The 26,645-nt window shown below is 35.2% G+C and overlaps 1 protein-coding gene across 1 annotated transcript in view; it reads right to left on the bottom strand.

Moving 5' to 3' along the window:
• Positions 1 to 25,165, bottom strand: part of LOC120772295 (endoplasmic reticulum metallopeptidase 1) — a 33,030-nt gene extending 7,865 nt beyond the window's left edge. The window contains exon 1 of the mRNA XM_040100803.1: positions 24,597 to 25,165. The gene's annotated coding sequence lies outside the window, so the exon portion shown is untranslated. The remainder of the gene's footprint in view (positions 1 to 24,596) is intronic.
• Positions 25,166 to 26,645: the final 1,480 nt, after the last annotated feature.

Raw genomic sequence — 26,645 nt, 5'->3', positions numbered from 1 at the left:
TCGGTTCAATAAAACTCTTCGAAATGATGTTAATATTACGCTGAAATTCAGGCAAAGACAAAGGCTTGATTCCTTAGGCCCTCGTGTTTTATAACCGAAACGGACCCTTTATTGCTAATTTTCAGAAAACTATTTGAGGAATATTTTATGTTACGTACATACGTACTTACATATATACAAACGAGACAAAAACGAAAACGAGAGAGGAATAAACAGATAATGCAGAAAGAGAGAGATAGACATTGCTAGATAACTTAAGGGAGTATTTTGGTTTGGGATTTTGAAAAAATCGATTTTTTTTGCATATTTTGAAAGTTTAGACTTTCAAAAATATGACCTAGGAAGAATTTTTCAAAATTCGACTTATTTTCGGAGATACAGCCGATTTTGTGACGTGGCGTCCGTGTTCACTAGAATTGTCTCCTAAACTTTAAACGCGTTTTTCGAAACTACTTTTTTGGAGGTGGTTGACATGATATCTCAAGTTCTACTGAACCGATTCCTTTGAAGTTTGGTATATATCTTCTTTATACAATGTATATCCAACAAAGAGTCGAAATTATTAAAATTTACTACCGAAATTCTGAATCAGTGATTTCAACTTTAAAAGCGCCACACACACAATTATGGTTGTCACAATCGTCCTGTCAGATCAACCACGGCAGTGAGACAAAAGAGTGCCCATAGTGTCGAGAATATTGCTGCCGCTAGCGCATCTGTTGAGGAAAACTCAAATCAGTTTCTCAGACGTTGTTCTTAAGCGTTGGACATCTCTGTGACGTCGATGTGCGAAAAGGTTTTAGCCTACAACCCTACAAGCTCAAATTGACACTAGAACTGAAGCGGCTTGACCACCAGAATCGTCGGGTCTTCGTGAATTGGGCTGAGCATTAACTTGAAAAATATCCGGATTTTCATCGAAAAATCATCTTCTGCGAAGAGGCCCACTCTAAAGAAATTACCCTGGTTACCCTGGTCGATCTTTCGCGTAGTACTCCATTCTGTGGCTGAATGGCTTCGTCAATAACCAAAATATGCGTGATTGGTCAGGCAGCAATCCACACGTACTCCATGAGTGACCATTGCATATGGAAAAAATTACGGTTTGGTGCAGTTTAAGGGCCGGCTACGTCATTGGGCTGTACTTCGTAATGATGAAGTCCGGCACGTTACTGTGAATGGGAATCGCTGCCGCTCGATGATAACCGAATATTTTTGGTCCGAATTGGACGACGCCACAAGCTACACAGTGTACAGTGTTATTTCACTGAATGGCCCTATTAATTGGACGCCTCGGTCGCGCGATTTGACGCCGTTAAACTATTTCCTTTGGGGCTACGTCAAGTCTATGGTCTACATATGTCAACAAGCAACGACGATTAGTGAACTTCGTTCGAATATCGAACCCGAAATTGCAGCAGTATTGGCTGATTTATGCTTGAAAACCATCAAAAAGTGGTTTCAGCGTTTGGACTTCTGTATACAAAAGAAATGGAATTCCAAATATAAAGGCAACAAATATTTTTTTTTTATTAAAAAAACTTTTATAGCTCTCTTATTGAAAAACTCATTATTTAATTTTTCACACAAAAAAATATATGTGTCTAAAGCCTTAAAACACCCTAATTTTAGGAAAGTATTTTTTCAGATGATACAAGAATCTAGTCAAATGTGATCCGGACTGACAAAAACAAAAACAACATTTTCACGTGTTTTAATAAAAAAATATTTATTATCGCCTTTAAATAGGCCAACGGTTATCAAATGTGCCATATAGTAAGTCTCCACTGGGACAGCCTTTAGTAATTTCAACGAATTTTTGCTTTTTTTCGGTTTCGGCTCATTATTGTAGCGCCTTTTGCCAGATTTTTGAAAGAGTTTCGAAACCCACATTACACCACCAGTAATGATGTATTATGCTGAATGTAAAGACCTCAACCTCGTTGTCAAGCTTCTCTTTTGCGACTCGAAATCGTTTTTGCAATAGATTCCAGTGTTCATACGCAAAACATTAACCAAACGGCTGAGTCTGTTTCTTTGACTTTTTCGTTGTTTTCGTTAGGTGTAATGGATAAACGACTCGGATAAGACAAGTTTTCGATGCCTTCATGACTTTTTCTGAATGCTTTATGCCACTTGAATACGTTTGTTCGTGTTTTAGTAAACGCACCAAAACACTTCTGCAACATTTTCAATGATTTCATCGCCGAAACACAAAATTTCAAGCAAATTACGGATATTCTTGAGGATTTGAGTTTATTACTGCTTCTATGTTGGGGCTTATGCAACGTTTGTCCAATTTATTTCCATTTACGGCGATGGTTTTCAATGTGGATAGGTTGTTTGTTTGGTTGAAACCCAAATATCAGCATTGTTTCTAATAATGGAACAAATTAACCGCCTAGTCTTGCGGTGACAGCGGTTAAAGGAGGTTAATGGAAGAGGATCAGTACTTTCTAAGTCTGTACATACCACAAAACACAACCTAGAGCTCGACTTAGGGCCGCTTTTGAAAGCCAGAAATAAACTGTTCATATATATGTAAAAAAATCGATGTAACAATGAGGCTTGTTTTGTTTTCTAACAATCAATGAGTTGTACATACATATGTATGTATGGTAAATGGAAGAACCTATAATAAATATTTTATACACTTCAACTTCATATAATTTAGCGAAAGTATCTACTGGTCTCCTCCGTTTAAACCCTTCGGTACTTTTTTAGTTAAATAAATAGCGATTTATGGCCTTAATTGACTCAGTGACACTAATCTGTGATAATAAAATTTTAATGCTCTTGAGAAAATCAATTATGCTTTAAACTCAATTATATTTTACAATTTAATTGCAGCTGATTTTATTGCCTTTTCCCTTCTTGAAACAAACCGCCAGAGAAAACATATGGTCAAAAGCAAATATTTACCACCCAGCTGACGGTTATCTGTAGAAAAAGGCAAATATTCGACTGGACAAGAAATAAAGCAATTATGTACCGTTAAAACTCATAAAAATAGATTAGAAGCGATAGCGTTTATAATTATTTAAAAACTCATAAAAATAGATTAGAAGCGATAGCGTTTATAATTATTTATATATGCAGTTGTGTGTGTAGGTTATTAGAAAATATTTTTTTTTTTTTTGCTCTGAGAAATTTATAAATTTATGAAATCATTTTCGCCCATTTCCCACCTCTCTATCCGCCACTGATATATGTAGCTGTCACACAATTAACCGATCAAAATCAAGCACTTATATGAAAAACTCTTTTATTTGTCAAGCTATCTTCACAAAATTAGGTTTCATCCTCGAAGCAAGTCGAACTTGCGGCAACAGTCTCCGCCGGAGATCGCGTTTAGCTCGAAAATTAATCAATTTTTTCTCTCAAAAAGTTTACTGTGTATTTGCAATTTAATTTTAAGACAATTGATATGCCAATATTTTTTTTTCTTGAGAAAAAATTACTCAGTTAATAGAAAACTAAAAGTTCTTCTCTCATTTAGTTCAGAGTTAAACTTTATCAATTTCCGCACACTTCCATTCCATAAAACTAAAAACAGTTATCAGTGTCTCCATTTATATACGCATGTGTGTGCGTATAAAATTTAGTTTAGAATAACAGTTCATTAGCTCTGGCGGCCATTGCTTTATCACACAACGCGCGTCGAAATGCGCATTCAAGTTCATTGCTGTCGATAAAAAGAAATGAACAGAAATACAATATAATTGCAAAATATGTAGATAAATGCGCCAAGCAATAAATATTTGCTTGCAATTAAAGATATGCACTCACACACACACACAAATATATAGGCACACATATACTATATAATGACTATTCTTGTTGCTTGCCTCAAACTTGCAGCAATCGCATTTATTATTGCTTGCTTGCTTGGCTGGTTGCAGTCATAAATTTTTAATCGTAGAACAATTAAATAAATATTACACTCACTACCCCGTTATAGTACCAACATGAAGCGTTATAAATGACCCCAAATGACTGCACACAAGCGATTAAAAGTCAAATCGTAAATTGGTCAATAATTTCGGTCGTGAGTTCAAGCGCTTCAAATGCGATTCGGGCAAAGAATGTTGAACGAAAGATTGATGGTACATTGTCATACAATTACCCAAATAATATTTATATTTATTCTGTGCTTTTGTTGTAGCATTATTTTTGTTGGTACCAGGGTATACAAATTCCGAAAATGTTGTTTTCATATATACATTAGAGTGGGTCCATTTTTTCTTCTATAAAAACGGGTTTGCAGGAAATATTCTACGGATCATTCTGAATATCTTTGCCTAAGGTACTATGGATCTAAAACCGGTTTCGAGCCAGAAGAAAAGAAGTTCAAAAGAAGTTTAAAAAATCTGAATAATCGGTTTAATGGGAGATAAGTGATATAGTATTTCGATCTGGCCAGTTTCGACAAATGATCAGTAGAATATCAAAATGTACCTATGTACGTATTAAATTTCATTCGTATATATCAAAAACTGTCGAAAAAACTTTTAAGATCTCTAAAGAACTTCGCCTTACAAATCGCTGGCTCGAAACCGGTTTTAATGTTGATTTTCTTACAAGCTGTCGGCTAGCTTAGCTGATTGCTTCAACTTACTCTTAAGGAAAATTGTACAGTGTGAACTGTAGAACATTTCCCACATACGCGATTTTTCCGTTTTTGTTTTGCTCGCTGTAAATCAACACGATCTAGTGTACATAGTATGTATGTATGTACATTCATATGTCGTCCATTGATTGATGGCAATTTTTTCGACTCATAGATAGTTGTCCTATGTGCATACAGATGGAAAAATTCTACTCGGCTATGGCTCCTTATTGCTCTTAGATTTTTAGACACTTACGTGGGCAGAACCTATTTTACTACTTCATAGGCTGAAAAGTCTTCGGCTTGACGGAAAGATCGCGTCAAACTAAAAATCTTTATCTTTGGCTACGAGTACTTCTTCTTTGCTGGCGCAGACAGCGCTTTCGCAGTTATAGCCAAGTTTATAGCAGCGCGTCAGGCTATTTTCCATTTCGCTATTTGACGCCAATTGGAGATTCCAGGCCTTTCTCCACCTTTCCAACGGAATAGAGGTCTTACTCTATTTCTGCTTCTCTCGGCGGGTACTGCTTCGAACACTCTTAGAGCTGGAGTTTTTTCATCCATTCGGACGGCATGACATAGCCAGCGCAGCGTTGTCTCTTAAATCGTTGAACTATGTGAATGTCGTCGTATGTCTCATACAGCTCATCGGTCCAACCAACGCGCAAAAAAGCCATAAATCTTCCGCAAAACCTTTCTTTCGATAACTCTTAATGTTGTTATCGTCCATGGCGCAGGACGGACCATATAGCACGACCGGAATATTGAGTGACTTATAGAGTTTGGTTTTTGTTCGTCGATAGAGGACTTTACTTCTCAATTGCCTGCTCAGTCCGAAGTAGTTATTGTGCGTTGGATTTCGAGACTGACGTTTTTGTTGGAGTTGATGCTGGATCCAGGATAGACGAAACTGTCTACGACGAAACTGTCGAAGTTATGACTGTCAACAGTGACATGGGAGCCTAGAAGACAGGAGGTATTTCGTCTTCGTTTCCTTGTCTGAAAGCGCGCTTGGTATCGAACGGCTTGAAAATGTTCTTCCCGATTCTGCAAGAACTTTAAGTATTATTCAACGCCAGTTCTCAAGTTACCGATTTCTAAGGGACACAACTTCTTCTATTGTTGCTGAGTTTTGATATAAAGCAATGGCTTGGTAAGTGTTACAGCAAATATGTCAAGCATTTTCAGCGACAAATACTGATGATATTTCTCATGATTTTTACATATAAAAAAAGGTCACGTGCGCCGCGATCTATCAAGCAAACGTTCAAAGAATATTCAGACTTTGATCACACCTAATAAAAGCGAGTTTCTGCACCGATTTGTGATGGATGGCGATCAAACATTGAACCAACATTACAGATCTGTGTCCAAGAAAAAAATTTTCCTTCTCACGAAAAAGTATTGTTTTGGTTCTACGAAATCGTAGTCAAGCCAATAATGTTCTATATTCCAAAGAGCGGTTCACATTGGCATCTCTTGTGCACTGCAGATTACACCAACAATATCACTTAATGCCCTTTCAAGCATAGCACCTGTGGATATTACTGGACGCAGCAAGCTTTTACACCTTTGTGCCGAAGCTTGGAGGAGCAGAGCGGTAATACTAGCGCTGAGCTCGCTAACTGTGCGCTTAAAGCTAGTCAAGGAGTGTATGTCTTCCCTAGACATAGCATCAAGCTACTTCATTATAAGACTCGTTTAGATGCCTACACGTAACAGTATCGGTGGCAACTGTCTACGTGCAAAGCCAATGAGCTAGTCAGAGGGATCACCTTTGCTCCTACAGAATTCAATCTCCTTTGGTCTATTGCGTTCTAGCACTGAAGTAATGGATCTCGCGTGCGCTTAGCAGTGATCTTAGGTATCACGAAAGACCAGTGTTCTAAGCCGACCAAGTGAGATCCCTGTTAGACACGATCTCTTACCCTCCTCCTGAATGCAATTGAAAGTCATACCTTTTTTCGTTTTTCTAGTCAATTGCAAATTAGTTTGTAGTTAATATTGTCTCATTTATTTTTCTTAGAATGTTTTTTTCTTTTCGTAAAGATTTATGTTCACTATTTGCTTTTTACTACCGTCGAAAATATTTCTGCCAAACATAAAATAAATCATCTAAATTGCTCAGCAGCGTTTTACTAATAAAAGGCTACCTTTTAATTATGAGCTTCCAAAAATACACGCCGACAAACCGAGCCCAGAGCATATGTAATCATGTAAATTTAAAGATGACAACAGGCGAAAATTTCATCTTTGAGGCGGCTAAAAATAAATTGTCATGTTTTCATTACAGCAAAGCGCCAAAGCGGCAAATGACAAGTAAAAGCAAACCGCTATACGATGCCCCGGTATTGGCGCGTTTTTAATGAATGAAAAACAACAAATGCGCTGAGGAAAAGAAAACAAAAACAAAAAATAAAACGGTGTAAATTGCAAAAGTCACAAATTGTCGTCTTGTGTTTTGATAGAAGATGGCGTGTGGTGCGACTAAAATACAAAAGCATTCACACCACAATAAATATAGATCACACATATCAATGTAGGTATGTTTGCAGGTGTGTATATCGTAGCAATTTGTTATTATTGTTGTCATTAGCCGTATGAGCTAGTTAACGATTTTGTTTTTCTTTAATATTTTTCTGCCGTTTTCCATAAAGTATTTTTGGTGTTTTGTGTATTTTGCTCAGCTCAAATGTTGCATGATTTTCATTTGGGACACGCGTTCGTTGAGTTTTTATTTTTCCTAAATACACATATACATACAAACATACACGTTGTTTTTACGAGTTTAGCAATTTATGACAGCGAAATAGCGAAATGAGAACTGTTGATTCGCATGACTCAAGCATAACGGCACATCAAATCATGAGAAAAAACATTTTGAAAGAAGATATTTCGGAAAATGCAAAACAATTAGTATATAAAAGCTATTAACATACATAAGAAGTCACATATGACTAGTCGGTCCACTTTTTGCTAAAATCAGCTGCCAAATTATTTTAGCGTTTTTCACACCAATTATTGTGCTTTATTTTCTTTAGCGTTTTACTTTCAAAATAAAATAAATAAATCAAATTTTATTTTGTAGAAAATCGTGTGAATTTCATCTATTAATAGAATCATTTACTGAACAAAGCCTAGAACCGAAAAATCCTATTTAAAAAGCAAATTTAGTAATACTAGAAACAAGAAAGTCTGGAACTCGGGGAATGATACAAAATATAGTGGGAAGTTTATACTTTAAAGCAAAGTGCTTGGCCAGTGTAGAAAGCGACAAGTAGCCTGAGTTTGTTCCTTAGGAGCATGATCACATTTTTAAACCTTTTAAGGTTGTAGTCACCCATTAGCAATTTGGCATTGCGCATGCCTTCGAGTTGTTGCCAATACCACTCCATACCCACCAATTTATTCTTGCGGAGCAGCTCCTTCATAGCATGGGGACCAACCGCAATTGAAAGGTTCGGGTCCGACCATATTGGTGAATGCGACGGAGCAGCCGAGCTCATCAGTCAGTTCATTTCCGGCTATACCTTTGTAACCGGGCAGCCAGATAAGGTGCACTTGTTTACGATCTGATAGACTGTTCAGCCGTTCTATACACTCCTGCATCAATAGCAGCGATTCGATCTCGTACGCAGAGATCGCTTTAAGTGCCGCTTGACTGTCGCTGAGTATAACTATACTTCATTGCGATAGTTGTGTTGTAGGTTTAATTCTACGCACCGACTTATAACAGAGAACTCTGCTTTGAATGTGCTCGCAAAACTTCCCATATATACGGAAAGTTTGGTGCGAGGTCCTGCGACTCCTGCATCAATTTCCTCCGACATTTTCAAGCCGTCGGTGTACTGATTGATTTTACTATCCATGAGCAGTAGTTCGAGAACGTTCTATTATTCCATTCAGCCTTACTGCTGAGGATCTTCTTTGATGAATTGATCTTCTTAATGAATTTTACATTTTTGATAATGCTGTCCTTTGGGAGTAGAGCCAATGGTATTTCGCCACTTAAATCCTTCATGCGCTGGGAAGAGATTATCATATTATTCTGCTGCCATTTGGAGCAGTGAGTGTTTGGCTACCTTACCGAATACTAGGTGAAGCGGTATGAGTTCCAGCATAACTTCAAGTGCCGCTGTCTGACATATGTGCATGACAGCCGACACGCAGATGTAGGCGAGACGTTTCAGCTTCGATAGTTGAAGTCCTACCGAAGCCTGCGTTGCTTTCGAGGCTCAACCCACCCCCCTAAATATGATAATCTTTCGCATGATCATGGTATACAAACACCTAACAATCCTTAGCTTGAAGCCCCAGGATTTACCAGCTAGCCGATTGCACATTATAAGTGCTTTATCAAGTTCCACCGCAGAGTACATAGAGTCCAGCATAATACCAAGGTATTTCACCACATTAGTCACCTCTATCTCTCTGCACCAACGGGAGTGTTTTCAACTTTCCCTCTAGCTACAACCTGCTCTGTGTGCAACCTCTTGTAATGCCAAGATGAATTCCGACATCCCCTACTGTGGTTTCGGCTATTTTGGTCCGCAGTGCGGCCTATATCTATCTGGGCAGCGGTGCCGCTACATTTCTTTTACCCTTACCATTCATCTATAATAATGATAAATTTTTATGGTTTTTGGATTTCAGATAAATTTAAACAGAAAAATCTTATTCATCGCCAGACTTATTTTTTCAGAGGTCCTCATGGAGATCGATTATAAGTGCAAGGGAATCCAAATTTTTCAAAAATGAAAGAAATTAATTTACGGTATACATTAATCTACAATACTAGCAGTATATACGTATCCATATAATTGAGATTTGAGTCTTCTTCAGCGAAATCAGAAAATGTGCTAATTGACTACATTAGCATGCTATAAAGCTAATCATTCACAAACTTGTGCCAACAAAATTTAATTTGTGCAAATAACTAACTTGTTGACTCAATTTACAACCCAACCATTACTAGAGAAGTTGTACTGCGTGTTATAATTAACATTCACACACATATACTAAACATTTGCACTTTAAACTACAAACCATATCAGCCTTTTCAGTTTTATCAAATGAGCGGTGGCGCCTACAACTGATTTGCATTGCAATTAGAACTCACAGGCGTTTGCTGCAACACAATCAAGCTGAGCAGTTGTTCGTATTTGTGAAACATAAGTAATTATAAATGTGCGTATAGGCTAATACACATATATACTATATAGTACATATTTATATAATTTGTTTAAAACATTTGTGAAAGTTTCCGCTTTGCTTCCGCATTGCTTGTTGTGAGTCAGAGCGAGTTGCTCGCAATTGCATGGAAAACATAAATTAAATAATGCTGTTAAAAAGCATGCATCCAGTACTGACCGTTAAATGAGTTTAATTTATTTTGATTCTTTCAATTAAGTAGTTAGATATTTGCCCGCCGTTGACAAAATATGATTTGCAGTTGAATGCCTCAAAATAATTGAATTATTTAAAGTTTAAAATGAGCAATCTCTTAAAATCAATTGCATTGCCAGACGAAAATTGAATGAAGCTCGTAATCTATAGACCGTACCAAATGTTTCTTAATACATCGGGTGACGAAATAGAGAGTCTACTGTAGCATGACGTCTTAAAGTATATTCCGCCAAAAGTTTGGTTGAGTTAATTCTGAGGCTAACCTTCGAGACATGTATGGCACTCGTACAACTGACGACAAATATTTTGTGATGTCCACGAGTCCTGAAAGTGGATTTCATATTTTATTGATTGGTGGATCTCATGCCTTCAGCACTCGCAGGCATAACAAAGAAATTGTCTTCAGTTCGTGAAAGTCCTTTGAACACTTCACTAATCTGCTAAGTCAGTTATTTCAATCCAACTACGTTGTCTTGTTGATTGACGGTGTAAGATCCAAAGTATATATGTATATATATATATATTTACTAAATGTTATATATATATTTTAAATATTAATATATATTTATTTTATAAATATTATATATATATTTACTAAATATTTTATTTCCTATCTATCGGAAACCAATCAGCAAATCTATAAAAATAAGATGATCATAACAGGATTGATTGTGATCCATTGAGACTAATCAATATACTCTTCAATAACATAATTTGCTAAAAATATTATTAAAACTGCTTAAAAATAAGATCCAAAATTTGATTTCTTTTTAATTGTCTAACATTCATACTGTTGTACAGTGGATTTATTGCCAGTAACTTTTCATGGTTTGGTTTAAGGATTGACTGTAGAGTCGAAGCTTATTTTCATGACTGAGTTGTGCTTATTTTCAAAACTGAGTTGTGATCGTTATTGTGGGTCTAAAAGTCAATACATTTTTATTGTTTTAAATTTGAGCTGCTTCAATTTCCCTTTTATGTATGTCTTCCAAGTGAATCCTCTGTCCAAATAAAGACCTAGCTATTTGACAGGTTCACTTTCAGGTATTGTAGAGCCATTTAATGATACGGAGGGACATTTTTTGGTTCTTAATATAAACGTTGCATTTATATTTATCCTCCAATTCTTTAACCATTTTTCGGCGATATTAAGTTGCTCTTGTAAATGATGTCAGGTTTCTTGTGGTAATAAATAAGTTGCAACTTCTAAATCATTAGTGATCGGCAGGTCAGCTGTAAAATATTGTATAGAACACGGGACCCAAGTCGATCCCTAGCGGATCTCCAGAATCAAACGAATATAGCTCAGAAAAGAACCTTTTTCTGGAACATACTTGTACGGCTAGTATAGATAGTAAGGTGCTAGGAGCCATTTTTTTTTATTTTATAAAGAAACCCTGGATGCCATACTTTGGCGAATGCGTGTTTAACATCTAAAGAGACCCCTGCACAGTATTGCTGGCATTCGAAAGCACTCGTAATGCTTTTAACAATTCGATGGCTTTGCTCAGGTGTTCAATATCCCGTGCTGAACCCAAACTGATGTGCGCGTAATGTATTACGGTCTCCTAAAATAGGATTGTACCAAAGTATAAGAGCCTTAATATCGAAAAGGAAAGGAGGTTAGAAAGTCTACTTCAAAGAAATACTTGATCAGTACTGGTCAAACGTAAGCCTCCGAATTTTTCCATTATGCTGCTGTTCCTTGCTTTGGCAGCTTTTCAGTCGTTTTGGGTATTTACCAGCTTACACAAATTTTTACATCTTGAACAGAGCATAAGTTGTTGATGTTTGTCACACTCAAAGGAGACCCTATATGATATAAAGTATATATTATATATGATATAAATGAATGGGAATACTAACTTAATACTGACTGGTGGCAAAACACGCCCGTATAATGGGGCTGACAGATCGAGAAAACTGCAGGAAATGTCTAAAGCAAGGCATAAGGGAAACAATGAAGCATCTCTTGAGCACTTGTTCCGCATAGGCAAGACTACGACGTAAGCATCTGAGTGCCCCACGATATGATACACAGGAAGAAGTATCGGTAGTAAAGGCTGACTGCTCCTAATGGACCAAGTAACTGAACTCCATCTGGTATCGCAAAGGACCAAAACTGGTCTATGCGTGGCTCATTGGCCTAGCAGACCAACCTAACCTGACCTAGCCTAAAGCAATAAATCAATCTCCGCAGAAATTGTTCAGATCGAATTAGTACAGCATGGAGGTGCCATACAAACTGACCGTTGAGAGTTCTTGTAAGGAAACTTTTGTATTTGTGAAAGGTATTATTGCATTCAGTGCAACCGAAGTTAAAGTTTTTTTTTTGTTTTTATAATTATCTGAATTTGTTTTTTAAGTTGAACAATTGAGAGAACCAGCGACTTAAATATCATAATGCTCTAATAAACTGAAATTTTACATTAAAAAACCTCATGAAAACTGTGAAATTTTAGCAGCTACATTAATAGTTAACGGACAGTATTTCAATTTCAGTGCCAAAACAAAACATGAAACTAATTATTTTGCAGCACCATAACTGTATAAACGAGCCGGAACAGCGGTGCATCGGATTTCATTTCATTGGCAGCACAAATGATACCACTCAACCCGCTAGGCGTGACACGCAGAACGCATCGAATGAATTTAATAGTATTTGTTCAAGGAAAAACCAACTGCAAAGCACAAGCAAATGCCACATGGCAATGCAGCACGCTGTTGCAAAACGTTTCAGACCAAACAAGAACGCAGCAGCCAGCCACAAAGCAAATCACAAGTGGGCAATCGCAATGAAAGGCATGCCACTTATAAATAATTGCAAAATCACACAAGTATATGGTACCTACATGTATGTAAATAGTCATGTGAGTATGTGTGTAGTGGGTAAATAGAGGCTCGTTGTTTGCCACGCTTGCTTCCTAGCTAGCTAGTAGCCAGACTGACTAACTGAGTGATGCAGCCGAGCAGTCGAGCAGCCGCAGCAATAATCTGGCAATTGTAGAATTTTTTAATCGCTCTTTTTAAGCTAATGTCGAGTGGGGAGCGTGGAGCGCTGTGCGTCGTTAACCCAATTCCAAATGGTGGCGACAGTCTAAAAAATATACGGAAAATTAGCACTAAATTTGCTAATGCATCCATTTGCCAGCGCACAGAGAGGTCGTTAGCCCTGACGAGTGCGAGCGCATGCACACACCCACGCACACGTACACGTGCGTCCACATGTGAGCGCCTCCGATTGCACACTTCATTGCATCGCATTGCATATGTATTTATGCAAATGACACGCAGTCGTCGATGTGTCGCCGCCACCTCAGCGCGTCACTTTGCGTCATTTGGGGCACGCAGAAGTTGCACACGCCGGCCTTCCCAACCCCAACTACATGTGGCAATATGAAATTTCCAAATGCTTTTTACACACTTGCAACCTGTTGCTGTAGAGTATTACAGTTTTGTTCACCTAACGGTTGTATGTATTGCCTAAAACTAATCGGGATATGTAGATGTGGTATGCGTGGCTTATTGGCCTAGCAGAGTAACCTAACCTACACTTAACGGAAATATCGGTCAATGTGTGAGATATTTAATTTAAATTCAGAGAGAATCATTTCCTAATAATACTTGCAGTATCTCTGTGTATCGTATCAAAAATGTTTTGAATCATTTCAATACTTCCCTGAGCCCCCATATACCTAATATAAAGATTTTCGAACTTCCGAGTGACTTTATACCGCATATATCGGCTAATAAGTGAGTTATCTTAATAAAATTGAGAGAGCGTGTTTTTTTATAACGGTGCATTTTTGTGCTTAGAATAAATAAAATAAAATCGGGTGAAAACTCGCCCCTAACCCCACACAACTAACAAGCCTTATATACCTAAACATATTACCTCGGCTTTAACCCTTTCAAGTAGCAAGACCATGAAATGTTCAGTTATACCCGAACTTAGCCCTTCCTTACTTGTTTCCTTTAGGTTTCTAGCACATATTGCGCTCATATGCGGATTCATATGCAAATAACGGTATATGTCGCATAGCTGTTTGCTGCATTTTTCACTAAACCAATGCGACTGTATTCGTCGTCTCGCTGCAAGTCATTAATTCCTTGCATTGTTTTCCTTTTCGCTGCACAAAATAATTGCGCGCTTAATGGGAAAGTGCGGAGAAATATTTCTACAAAATTAAGAGATATGAAAAACTACAACAGTTTAATTGGTTTGCAGATTGTGAAGGTTCAAGCAATCAAAAACAAAATTTTTTTCCATTTGTACTTGGGGTAACTTTCAGCTGGTCGCCTTAATTATTAGTTTGGCCAGATGATCTGGCGAACTCTGTTTAAGCAAGTTTTGGGTTTTGTTAAGTCCTTTTTTTAGGAAATACAAATAAAATATTTAAATACTAGCTTTTTACCCGCGGAGATCAACAATTTTTAAAAATTACTACAGACAATGAAGTTTCAACACCTTAAAATATATAATATATATGAATAATATAGAAAAACTAGAAACAGTTGAAACTACATATGTATGTATATTCATTTGAATTAGATATTGTCGTCACCGCCGGTAATACAGTGGGTATTCAGGGTTGAAACTTCATTACTGTAATGCTAGATGACGTTGAATTAGCTAAATTTGACAAACAATTTTTTTATCTTTCGTAATTTTTTTTTTAATATAAAGTACCCTATGTTACTTCTAATACCTTCAAGAGTAAATGTACAAAGTATTATGATGATCGGTTAAGTCGGTTTTGCGTGAAAGCGTAACAAACAAACTTACATTCGCATTTATAATATTAGTAGGGATTTTAATGATTTTTTATTTTTCATGTATTCTAGTGCAGAGGTCGTACTCTTCAGTTGAGTACCTCGTAATAAATGATATTTCTGTTTAATTATCAGGCGCAAGAACAAATAACGTAGATGACCATGCCACAAATAAATCATCATGCGAAAACATGGATATTCCAGATTCGAAGCACAAACTTTAAAAGATTGACCTTGTGATTTGTTAATCGTCATTACGAATGACAAAATCGGAAATTGATAACCTCAAACGGTAGATCTGTTCATCAATTTACTTGCCACCATACGTGTACCGTTAGATAGTTTTGTTTGGTTTATGCATTATTACTATGGCGCCAACCATTAGGCGTAAACTGTGCAAGCCATGCTCATACAGGAGTTTAAATTGATTAGCTAGTGGCTTTATCTTCATTCATTACTTAACCAATAGATTTGAATTCATGCATTGATCCGATGTCCTCATTCGGAATTCGTAAGTGAGGTCTTCTACATCTTTATTCTTTCCGCTAAAATTACTCGCTCACTCAACAATTTATTACCTTTGTGGTTAGTAGTGATCTTTCGATGAGACAAAGTTACAGAATTTACAGCGGAAATGACAGCAATCCGCTCGATTCATCAACGGGTACTAAACTATTACCGATATTCAACAATTGCTCAAAGAAATCTTAATTCATTCAATTCACAATTTGGCGCTGTCATTTCTAACCTGACAAATAAACTATTGCACATGACATAACACATGTCTTCGATCAAGAATAAAGGCATATTATGTATATCTTTATTCATCTCAAGATCTTCATTTCTGAATTTGCTGCAAAATATCTTCAGAAGTCGAATTGTACTGACCTTTAACATAAAAGGATACAAAGTACGCTATGTCCGTCCCCTAGTTCTAAGCTATATCACCACCACTTCTCAGCCAAATCAGTTCAGCCGTTATTGAGTTATAAATGGTGTAACTAACACGACTTTTTTTATACATAGATAATGATAATACGACGATCTCAGATAACTAGATAATAAACGTGCTAATGTGGACATGCATACAATAGTTTCAGAAATATCAAAAAAATGCTATAAAATCTTTCTGAAGGTCCTCTTACTATTATATGTATAAGTAAATATATTCAAAGGTTAAGAGAGAATTACAATCTCACTAAATATATACTCCGCTCTGAAAAAATCTTTCATAAGGCTCTGGTGGGACTTAAGCGGCTTTAGTGACGCAACGATGTGATCTTTCAACAGTCAGTCATACACTCAAGGTATTCTAAGCTAACATAAATAAAAGTCTCAATGAGCATGCCTATCGTTTTAAATGTAATAAGTCAAATGTGTATGAAAACAGTATTTTTTACCAGCCAGGTTGCATTTTTAAGAACTATTTCCCTATGAATTATTAATGTGAAAGATCATAAAACAATAACAATAATTATAAAATCAAAGTACAATATCCAAAACTTGCAAACAAATACCTGCTGAATAACCCTCATTTTATCGATACAAAAATATAGTAATCAAAACCATTTTTTATAATTTTTGCAGAAGACAAAGGTCTAAGGTATCAAAGTCTAAAAACAGTTGAAGGTAAGAATATAAGTGGTATCGATTTATCAGCTGTGATTATGTGTGATATCGGTGTCGTATAGCAGATATCTAACTGGAATATTTACTATCTGAAATATACATGTGGCTCTTTCAAGTACCTACCCCCTGGCGATAATTTATATTGGTCACACTTTGCTTCAACACTGGCACTAAGATAGCGAATGACAATTGAACAGTTCAAATAATTTAGGTAGCTTAATAGGTATTTTCATATTAGTTATAAAGCGGTTAGGGTAATCGACATAACGGTAAGAGACTTAATTATAATAACTTATTGTGAGAGTGTGCAAAACGAAAACTAATTTCTCACTTTGAGGATGTGAGAAAAAAATTTATACAAAATGTTGGCTACTAGGCCAATCTTTGGATTCGTTAAAGAAACTCGAACTTCATGAAAAAAATTTAAAAAATAGAAAAAAATGTTAACTTTAACATTTCCTAAAGCATAAAAGAGTATAAAAAGGTCTTAGTCTTGACTTTGCTCGCTCAGTATAGCATAGCATAGCAGCATATTGTATTTGCTGTGGCCCGACAATAGGTTCGAAGATTGTAAACTTGTTTTGGAAAATGTTTATGCTAAATTTCGTGAAGATATGTATCTTAAAAAAAAAGTTTTACCAACTAGAACTTTATTTTGAACAGCCAATTTTTTTCGCAGCTACTTATATCGTATAGAGGTCTAATATCGGCGGTTCCAAAAAAAGAGCAGCTTCTTGAGAAAAAAAATCAACATAGCTGGCCCTGTTGATCATTTATATATACGTATGTATATACTGCATAGGGTCTCCGACGTTTGCTTCTAGGTTTTAGTAACTTCGTGGTGTACTTAATACTGTTCAAGAAAGGTACATAAAGCGACCCATTAGACTACATAAGACTTGCTAGTATAATATACTTTATGTATTGAACTCTTTTAAGACTCTATAGTATGCTTGAAGCAAAAATAATGGATTTTTCTAAAGTACTAGACTAACCCAATCCCTAAATATGTATATGTATGTATGTCTATAGAGACATATGATCTTCCATCAATTAAAATTTTAAATACCTTCGCGGAATGTGAGAAAATTAAGCCAGCAGCAACATATAAATATATACCATATGTGTATGTATGTATGTATGTTTATAAACATACATATGTACATACACCCATACAAATACATGTGAGTATCCCGCGATATTCACGTATCATTAGTTTTAATACCCTCAAGCGGAAAGGTGGAAAACTGTGATTGAGTTTCTCAATATTCTCAATTCCAAGCGATTAAATACGCCAACACAAATCAATTGACGATTTTGTTTTCAACTATTTGCTTTATCTTCGCCCAACGCTTTATTATCAACGATATGCACACGCGTGAACCGGCAAAATGAACACACACCGCGGCGCGCATGCATATCTGCATCCAAATATAAATACATGAATACAAACATACATACACAAATACAAAGAAACATACATACATAAATGCATATATAAATATACATATGAATATAATTGTATTGTATATATATAGCGTATGGAAATGAGAGAAATGTGTTGTGTTGAGCAATCACGACGTCACATTAAGAACCGTTGAAACACCCACACAGGCATTGCGCATACACACAGCCACACAAGTGTAAACAGTCATACAAACCCATACATATATTCTCTCATGTGTAAATGCACATTTATTTTCCTATACGCTGGTATAAATATTTAAAATTACTGCAACATAATTGTGGCGATTGTTTCTCGGATCTCCGAAGCTGTTTTCTTTCTTTTAACACGCGAAGCGCACACGAGCAGACAAACACATTCATGTAGGTGAGTATGTATGTATGTAAATAAGTAAATTATAGCGCGGTGGAATACCAAAAGTGCAATCAGCCGTGGCGGCGAGATGTCAGCCAAGTGCAGCTGGTGGCTGCCAAACTGCCAATGCGCCAACGAGTAATCAAGCGGACAATATGGAGCGAGTCTACGCGGAGATAAGCTGCTAACTGCAGCATAGTGTGGTACTTAGATATACATAAGTATATATTTTTATGCATACATATATACAAATATATATGTATGTATATATATTTTTTTGCTAAGAAACATTATTGTGGGAAAATTCTGAGAAAAATTATTAGCATCTTACGAACTAAGTGGATTTTCAACGTTTGAGTGGTACTTTCCACATAAATTTCTATTGACTTTTTGGAAAAAAAAAGTTCAAATAAAAAAATGTTTCGTAGTAAGCACCACTTTGTAATTTGCAATACCCGAACTTAGCGCTTCCTTACTTGTTTTTATTAAAATTTAAAAACTTTTTTTTTAATAAATGATCAAGTTGTTTAAACGAATGCATTTTTTTTTAATTATAAATATGATAATTTCACAAATATTAAAAAAAAACAAAAACAAAAGATCTAAAAAATAATATACATATAAAAATAAAAAATAAGTATTTTTTTAATCTTTTGATATAATTTCGATGATTAAAATTGAAAATTTTACTGAAATAATTGCGCAATAATCATATTTTTATAAAAGCATTAAAAAAGTTAAGAAAACTATACATATATAATAAAAATCGTACAAAATATACCAAAATTTTATAAATTCAATTTTTTATAAAAGCTTTTAAATAATTAAAAAATATATATATTAAAAACTATAAAAAAGAAATAAAAATGTATACAAGAAATACTTAATCGTTAACTTATTTAATTTTAATTTATATTAAAAACAAAATATTTTACTGGCGTAAAGGCGCAAAAATTTTTTTTTAAAACAAATATTAAAATAAACAAGAAAAAATAAAAAATAACATTTTATTATAACTATTTTTTAATTTTTTTATGTAATCTCTTTGATGTCAATTTAATGTTTCACTAAAAAATGGTGCAATAATTGAAATTAAAATAAAAACATTACAAAAATTGGAAAAAATGCTAAAAACAATTAAATATAACATTATTTTAAACTTTAACTTTATAATAATATTTTTCAGAAATAATGGCGCAACAATTAAAGCTAAAAATGAAATAAATATTGAAAAAAAAATAAAAAAATTTTTTATTTTTTAAAAAATTTTTTTTTTAATTTATATTTTTTTTTTTTTTTGAATTATTTTTTAGTAAAAATAAGAAACATAATGAAGAAAAAATAAAAAAAAATTTACACAAAAAATAAAAATAAAATATATGTACAACCAAACTTTTTTAAGTTTTTTTAATTTTTTTTTAACTTTTGTTAAAAACTAAAAATGAAATTAATATTGAAAAAAATATTTTATTATTTTTTAAAAATAAAAAATGTAAAAAATAATAATTTTTTTTAATTTAATAAAATAATTTTTTTTAAATTTATTTATTTATTTTTTCCTTTAATTATTTTTTTAGTAAAAATAAGAAACATAATGAAAAATAAATAAAAAAAATTTACACAAAAAATAAAAATAAAATATACATATGTACAACTAAACTTTTTTAAGTTTTTTTAATTTTTTTTTTAACTTTTGTGTTAAATTTTTTTTTTAATTTTATTTTTAATTTTCAATTGTAATATATGTATGTAACTTGTTCTCGAATTAAATGAAATAAAAATCAATAAATTTATATTTTTTGTTATACAAAAATTTTCAGTTTATTACATGAATATTGTTACAAGTCAATTATAAACACCCACTAAATGTTAAATAATACTATACATATGTATGTATATCAGCGTATTTCCTCACTGGGAAAACGTTTACATTTCTAGAGAGTCGCGCAACGATTAAAGCACCCACAACACGAATGCAAATACATAAAACCATGCATAAGAAGTGCATTCACTTACATATGTAAGTATGTATGTATTTATATATGTATGTATGCTGCATATGCCGCTAGTTGATTTGAAAAGCAAGTGAGCATATGGTTTAACATGCAGGCGCGCTTGTGTGGGAGAAAGCATCCGCCAGATAAAAACAAAAGCGAAATCGGAGAAAAGAACAGCGCCGCCACAACAATGACTTGTGAGTAGAAACAAAACAATGCAATAACAAAAACAATGACATACGAGTAAATACAGTGAACGGGAAGAGCATTAGCAGTCAAATAGTTGTATATACATACATACTTACATAAATACATACATATAGTATGGTAGTAATACACATGTCTATGTGCTTATAGTGCATAGATATGTATGTGTGTGAGGCGTAAGCCGCTGCATAGCGCTGCAGCAAGTCATTCACCTCGCTGTCAGCACGTCAATGATATACACTGGGGCAAAGATTTGTGGATTCAAGGAAGGACCCATACAGAGAAAGAAAGAGGGAGACTTCAAATGTGAGACAACTTTCAATCAAAAAGGGTTTAAAGAGTTCTGAAGTAGCTTTAGTAGAGTCAACTTGTAAGAAAACGGAGTTAATGTCTCAGTTAGTTTAGTAATGGAACCGAATTAAGACAAACTAACTCAAGCCATGGACGACACAGGGTCAAGAAAATCATATGTGAGTTCAGCTCTATCGCAAAATTCATTAGTAAATTAAAATATAACCACTTATTATTCTAACGCTATTCGTTTATTCTATAACATGTCACTTATGACAGTTGTTTGTTCGATTCGCCACTTTCGAACTCTTGAAGAGTCAAATGTAGCTTCAGTCTTCGCCTCAACAAGTTCAACGGCACAAAAAAGATTACAAACTATTTATAAAATTTAAAACACATTGTTTTACTAATTTCCCTGAAAGTGTTTTTTCATGAAAAACCTACCGCAATGTGCCGCCAATATGTTGCACTCCGTCAACGCGGCATGCCGTAGGGCAGGCGTTCAGATGTTTTACAGCGCTGTGTAGCGCAATTGCCGACGTCAGTATGCCTTTTCTTCGCTCAGTAATTTGCTGCCAAGACAATGACATACAAACAAACGCGAAGAAGTAAGAAACCAAAAGGAAAATCCCCCACAATGCAAGTGAGTGCCATTAGCGGAAGTGCAATGCCGCTGACTGTGGCTTTCGTAAGGGGCACATGGGAGGACACATGAAACCATACAACTCGTTTAAGTTTACTAGCAGTCAGACGAAAAGCGACTGACTGACTCACTAGCTCTTGTTTCACCAAGAGCCAACAGATGCCTGTATATATGTTTATATGTATGTATATAGTGTGGAAATAATTATGGTAATGGCCACAAAATGCGGCTAAGCTGCCGTACACGCGCATAAACAATCGTCTGTATGTGCGGGTACTCGCTTGTTGCAACATGCCGTGTCAAAGTGCAACGTCACAACAGCTTAAATAGCTTTAGTTGGATTCTTGTCAAACCTTTTTTTTATCAGTTATATATTTTTATTTGCTTTTTGTTTTATCATTTGTAGTTTGACCTGAAAGAAAGCATTTCGGACATTTTGCTGCAAACTACTCAGGTATTATCTGCCAAAAATAAAGTCAAATATATATTTTTGCTTACGAAAGTGTACAAATGTATATAAATAGTTGCTATTAGTTAAATTGGAAATACTATATAGTCATGTATGTATACTTGTATTGTGTGTCACAAGAATAAAATTATGACTAATGGGGAAGGCGTAAGCTCCACAAAGTGGTGTCTAAAACGGTATGTAGGTTGAATTGGCAAGTTTAGTTCTTCTTGCTTTTATATGATTTGTAAATTTAGTAGTTAAATTTCCAGTTAAGCTAATTGCGAAGAATATTTTCGACAAACTCTGCTCATAAATCAAAGAAAATCCGTTTTAGATTACTGTATATTACTATAATGATAGCCTCTGGAACTAATATCAGTAGTAAAAGTTTTTTTTATAAAAATCTGCCACATTTCTAGTAGATGAGCCGAGCTCATGCATTTCGTCCAACTTCAACAATTTTCTTAATGTTTGATGGGGATAGTCGGTCACGTACCAAATTTGGTTGAAATTTTAAAAAATCTTGATTTTTTCTTTTTCTTCTTCATTGGTGTATGCGGTTATGGCTGAGTTTACAACAGCGCTTTAGTCGTTCATTTATTTCGTTTGGGGCCAGTTGGAGATTCCCAGCGAAGCCAGGTCCTTCTCAACCTGATTCTTCCAACGGAATGGAGGTCTTCCTCTTTCTCTACTTCCCCCGTCGAGTACTGCATCAAATACTCTCAGAGCTGGGGTGTTTTCATCCATTCGGACGACATGAGCTAGCCAGCGTAGCCGCTTTTATTGTTGTTGTTGTAGCGGCAAAATTCTGCCGAGTTGACAGTCCTGGGCCGGATAAAAATCCGGGTCCGTTTCGATTACGTAGAGCCGACTGTCGTGGGAACATAGCAACTGTCTTTTAATTCGCTGAACTATGTCAATGCCGTCGTATATCTCATATACCTCATCGTTCCATCGAATGCGATATTCGCCGTGGCCAACGCGCAAAGGACCATAACTGTTTCGCAGAACCTTTCTCTCGAAATTTCATAACGTCGACTGGTCAGATGTTGTCATCGTTGATGCCTCTGCACCATATAGCAGGACGGCAATAATGAGTGACCCGTAGAGTTTGGTCTTTGCTCATCAAAAGAGAACTTTACTTCCCAGTCCAAAGTGGCATCTGCAAGCAAGATTTCTGCGCTGGATTTCGAGACTGACTAACAGCGCAGTTGTTATGGCCAATGATATCGATGTCATGCAGTGCACTCTTATAGAAGGTTGTACCTTCTCCAGCAATATATTGAAGTAGACACACGATAGGGAGTCTCTTTGTCTGAAACCTTTTGGCGCATGGTGAAAATCTGGTGAATAGTAGATTTTCCAGGTCTAAAGGCACACTGATAAGGTCCCATCAGTTTGTCTTTCATGCATAATCACATCGATAAGACCGCCACCATCCCACAGTAATTGGCGCAGATTTTGTGGATGGAGCCATGTGTAGAAGTTCACGTGAGTGAGAAAAGTTCTTTGAGCGTCACTCCCGATTTTTGTTGGTAGACCAAGTATCCTCTGGGTAGCCAAAAAACATCCATTTGAAGGCGAGCGAAACATTTTTCCCCAGGGTTGTGTGCCAAAAGAAAATTAAACGATTTTTTCTTCATTTCGATTAAAAGAACAATTTGTGAAAACACGCAACGGATATGTAAAATTATAAAAGCTTTCACTGCTAACAAATCACTCCCACCAACGGAATTCCCAGCAAATTACAGGCACAAAAAGTAATTCCTTGAAATTTATAGTTCGCACATTGTTTTCCCCTTGACTTTATTGTGACGTGTCATAAAGGCAGACAAGTTGCCTTTATGAAGTTGTCAATAATACGTTTTATATAATCTTAGTTAAAGAAAATTCATTGGTTTCTTACAATATATGTAGATAAGGCAAAAATGGGGGTTTTCTGGATATTAGAGCAAGCTAATTTTTATCGAGAGAGAAATTTCATACTGACATTGCTTAGGGATCAGCTATCTTACCTTTTTAAGAAGCTCAATTTCAAAATTCGGAGGCATAGCTGAAATAAGGTTGTATTTATTTTGGAGACTAACTTGGAAAAGTGGTAAAATTAAGTTTTACTTGCATTGCGACAAAAAAGTACTTGGAAATTTTAAATAAAACGCAAATTAGTTAATTATTCATCAATATTTATATTGTCGCCTTCAACGTAATGTTTTGGGTTTCAGTTTCAGAAAAGGTTTGGGCAGACAATCTCTCTCGAATTTGGACGTGATGTTTATATGAACCTGAATGAATTTGATCCGGATTTGATATTATGAGTATAATGTTGTTTTGTTTTTCAATACAGTTATGTTTTTTTAAGATTTTTGATATATTATGTAGAAATTTGAAGACATTTTGCTTTAACAAACGGTTCTTATAGTCAATTAACTAGCGTTCTTTGGAAACCGTGTTCGAAAATTCCATTTAATTACACAATATCAACTATAAAAAATTTCTATTAAAATTTTTTGATGTTTTCCGATAGTTGAAAAACGTTTTTGAAGTGTTAATCAGATTATTATTGTACGCATTAGTTATATTTTATATTCTTTAGGTTATTAAATAACTCAATTTTGCTTAGTTTTAACAATATATATTATCCAAACAGCATTTTTAGTTTATTTAATGTTTTTTTAGACGCTTCAACACACAAATTCATTTAAACCTTTAATCAAAAACTTTGCTACTTCTCTTCTTTTATTTTTCGAAAATTATATTCTCAAAACACTTACCCAAAAAAACACCGAAATACCGTGCAATTTCACGCTTTTTCAGTCATTAATCATCAAATAAACAACAACATGCACAGTAATTTCAACAAATAATTCAAATATTTATACGAAACACCGCTCCGAGTTGCGCAAAAAAGATGAGTTCAACTTTTTTTTTTATACACAAACAAATGAAACACAGGCATAAATATTGAAATAGACGCACTAATAAAAATAAACACTTTTTTCGCCACTTAGAACGAAAAAAACTTTTTCGGCACCTTTTGGTTGCTATACTTTCTCACACTAATTAGTGACAGCAACTGTGCAACAACAAACACTAGTCAGCAAATATATATTTTTAATTTTCAATAATTTGCCTATACTCGCACTTGCCACATCTTCAACACACTATTTTCGAAAAGAAAAAAATTTAAGTAAACTTTTGCTCATTTCAATTTTTCAAACATTTTAACGAGCATTTTTGTTTTTATATTAGGATGATCTTTAATATTTTCGATAGCGCACCGTGTCTCCGGTATTTGAGCACCGCGTAGCCCGGCGTTTTCTTCGTATCTGCAGCAGCTGGATGCAGCCCTAAAGCTGTTTAGCAGCAGCCGGTAGATGCTGAATGCTGAGCTAGTGATGCTAAGATCAACAGCAACAGCAGTGGTGATCTACAGTGAGAGCGGCAACGCGCTCAGCAACAAAAACAACAGAGAGTGTGGTGAAGATCACTGCGTCGCTGCTGGTATGCTGTGCCCTCTTATGATTTTATTTTTCTCTTAAGCAGTCATGTGTTACTCTTTACTTTGCGCAAAGCTCACAAGCAACGGTAGGATCTTCGTGGCTTTCGGCAGGATGTTGTCACAGTTTGCACTCCTTCCTCTACGCGTTATATTACACTTGCTTTTCGTGTTCTGTGCTCGGAAGTGCGACAACTTTTTGGCACCACGGCTACCGATTTACAATTGAACAATTCACCGCTACTGTTGATCGTTTTATAAGGGGGCTTGCTTGGGGGGAGGGTGGTGCTTGCTACTGATAGCGCTTAATCGGGCGATTAGCTAAGACAATTTAACATAATGATTATACATAATTACAGCTATTGTCCAAATAATAGGGTGGCAGTTGCAATTAATTGTTAAGTTCTTTGAATATATGTGCAAATTATGGAGTCGGTTCATTTTTGGCCTCTGCTGTTCCGGGGTATAATTTTTCGTTTTTTGAAATAATAGCATCACTAAAACAAAAACATGAAGATTGGATGAAAAACAACATGAAAATTGGTTGAGTAGTTCTCAAGAAATCTTTTCAACCGACTTCAAAAGCACAGCTAGTCTCAAGCGCTCAAGTTCTCAAGGCTGCAACTCCGAAACTATTACTCGAATCAACTTGAAAACTTAGGACAATATTCTAGATGTATTGTAGAATTAAATAATACAATTAAAAAATCGATATTTTGAAACCCGTTAACCCATGTAACCCCTAACTTAGGGACGAATCCGGGTGATATATTATTTGTCTTTAAATGAAATTGATCGTGGTAAGCCTTACCTGTTAAACATAAATTAAATTATGGATGAACTAAGCTTGTGTGACAGTTTCCAAGGTCCTACTATTAAATAATAGTTTAAGACCGAGGATAATTCCTTTTCATACAAAGAAACACCTACATATATCAAAACAATGCCGAAAGCCGTGCTGTCCTTTGCCAACAGTGAAATTCCAATGGTTTGGGTCTCCCAGCAAGATAATGAGCCGAAACATACGAGCAGAGTTACACCAATGAGGTTCGCCGGTAATGTTACAGAAGTACCTATTTGACCTTACCAGTTTTCAGATCTCAATCCAATCGAAAATATTTGAGCAGCCATAAAAAAGAAGTTACTAATAAAGTCTCCATAAATTTTATGGAGTTTTGGGAGACATTAGAAGCAGCTTAGCTCAAATCTGCCGCAACGTTTTTTTTTTTTGAAAATTTATTAATTGATAAACTTCGGATAATTTATATGAATCTTTTTGTTATATGAATTCTAAAAAAACATTATTTCAGATTACTGATAGAAG

The sequence above is a fragment of the Bactrocera tryoni genome, chromosome 3, assembly GCF_016617805.1.
Source record: "Bactrocera tryoni isolate S06 chromosome 3, CSIRO_BtryS06_freeze2, whole genome shotgun sequence".
In the NCBI taxonomy this organism is placed as follows: Eukaryota; Metazoa; Arthropoda; class Insecta; order Diptera; family Tephritidae; genus Bactrocera; species Bactrocera tryoni.
The sequence above is the reverse complement of the archived record's forward strand: the minus strand, read 5'-3'. Positions and strand labels throughout refer to the sequence as shown.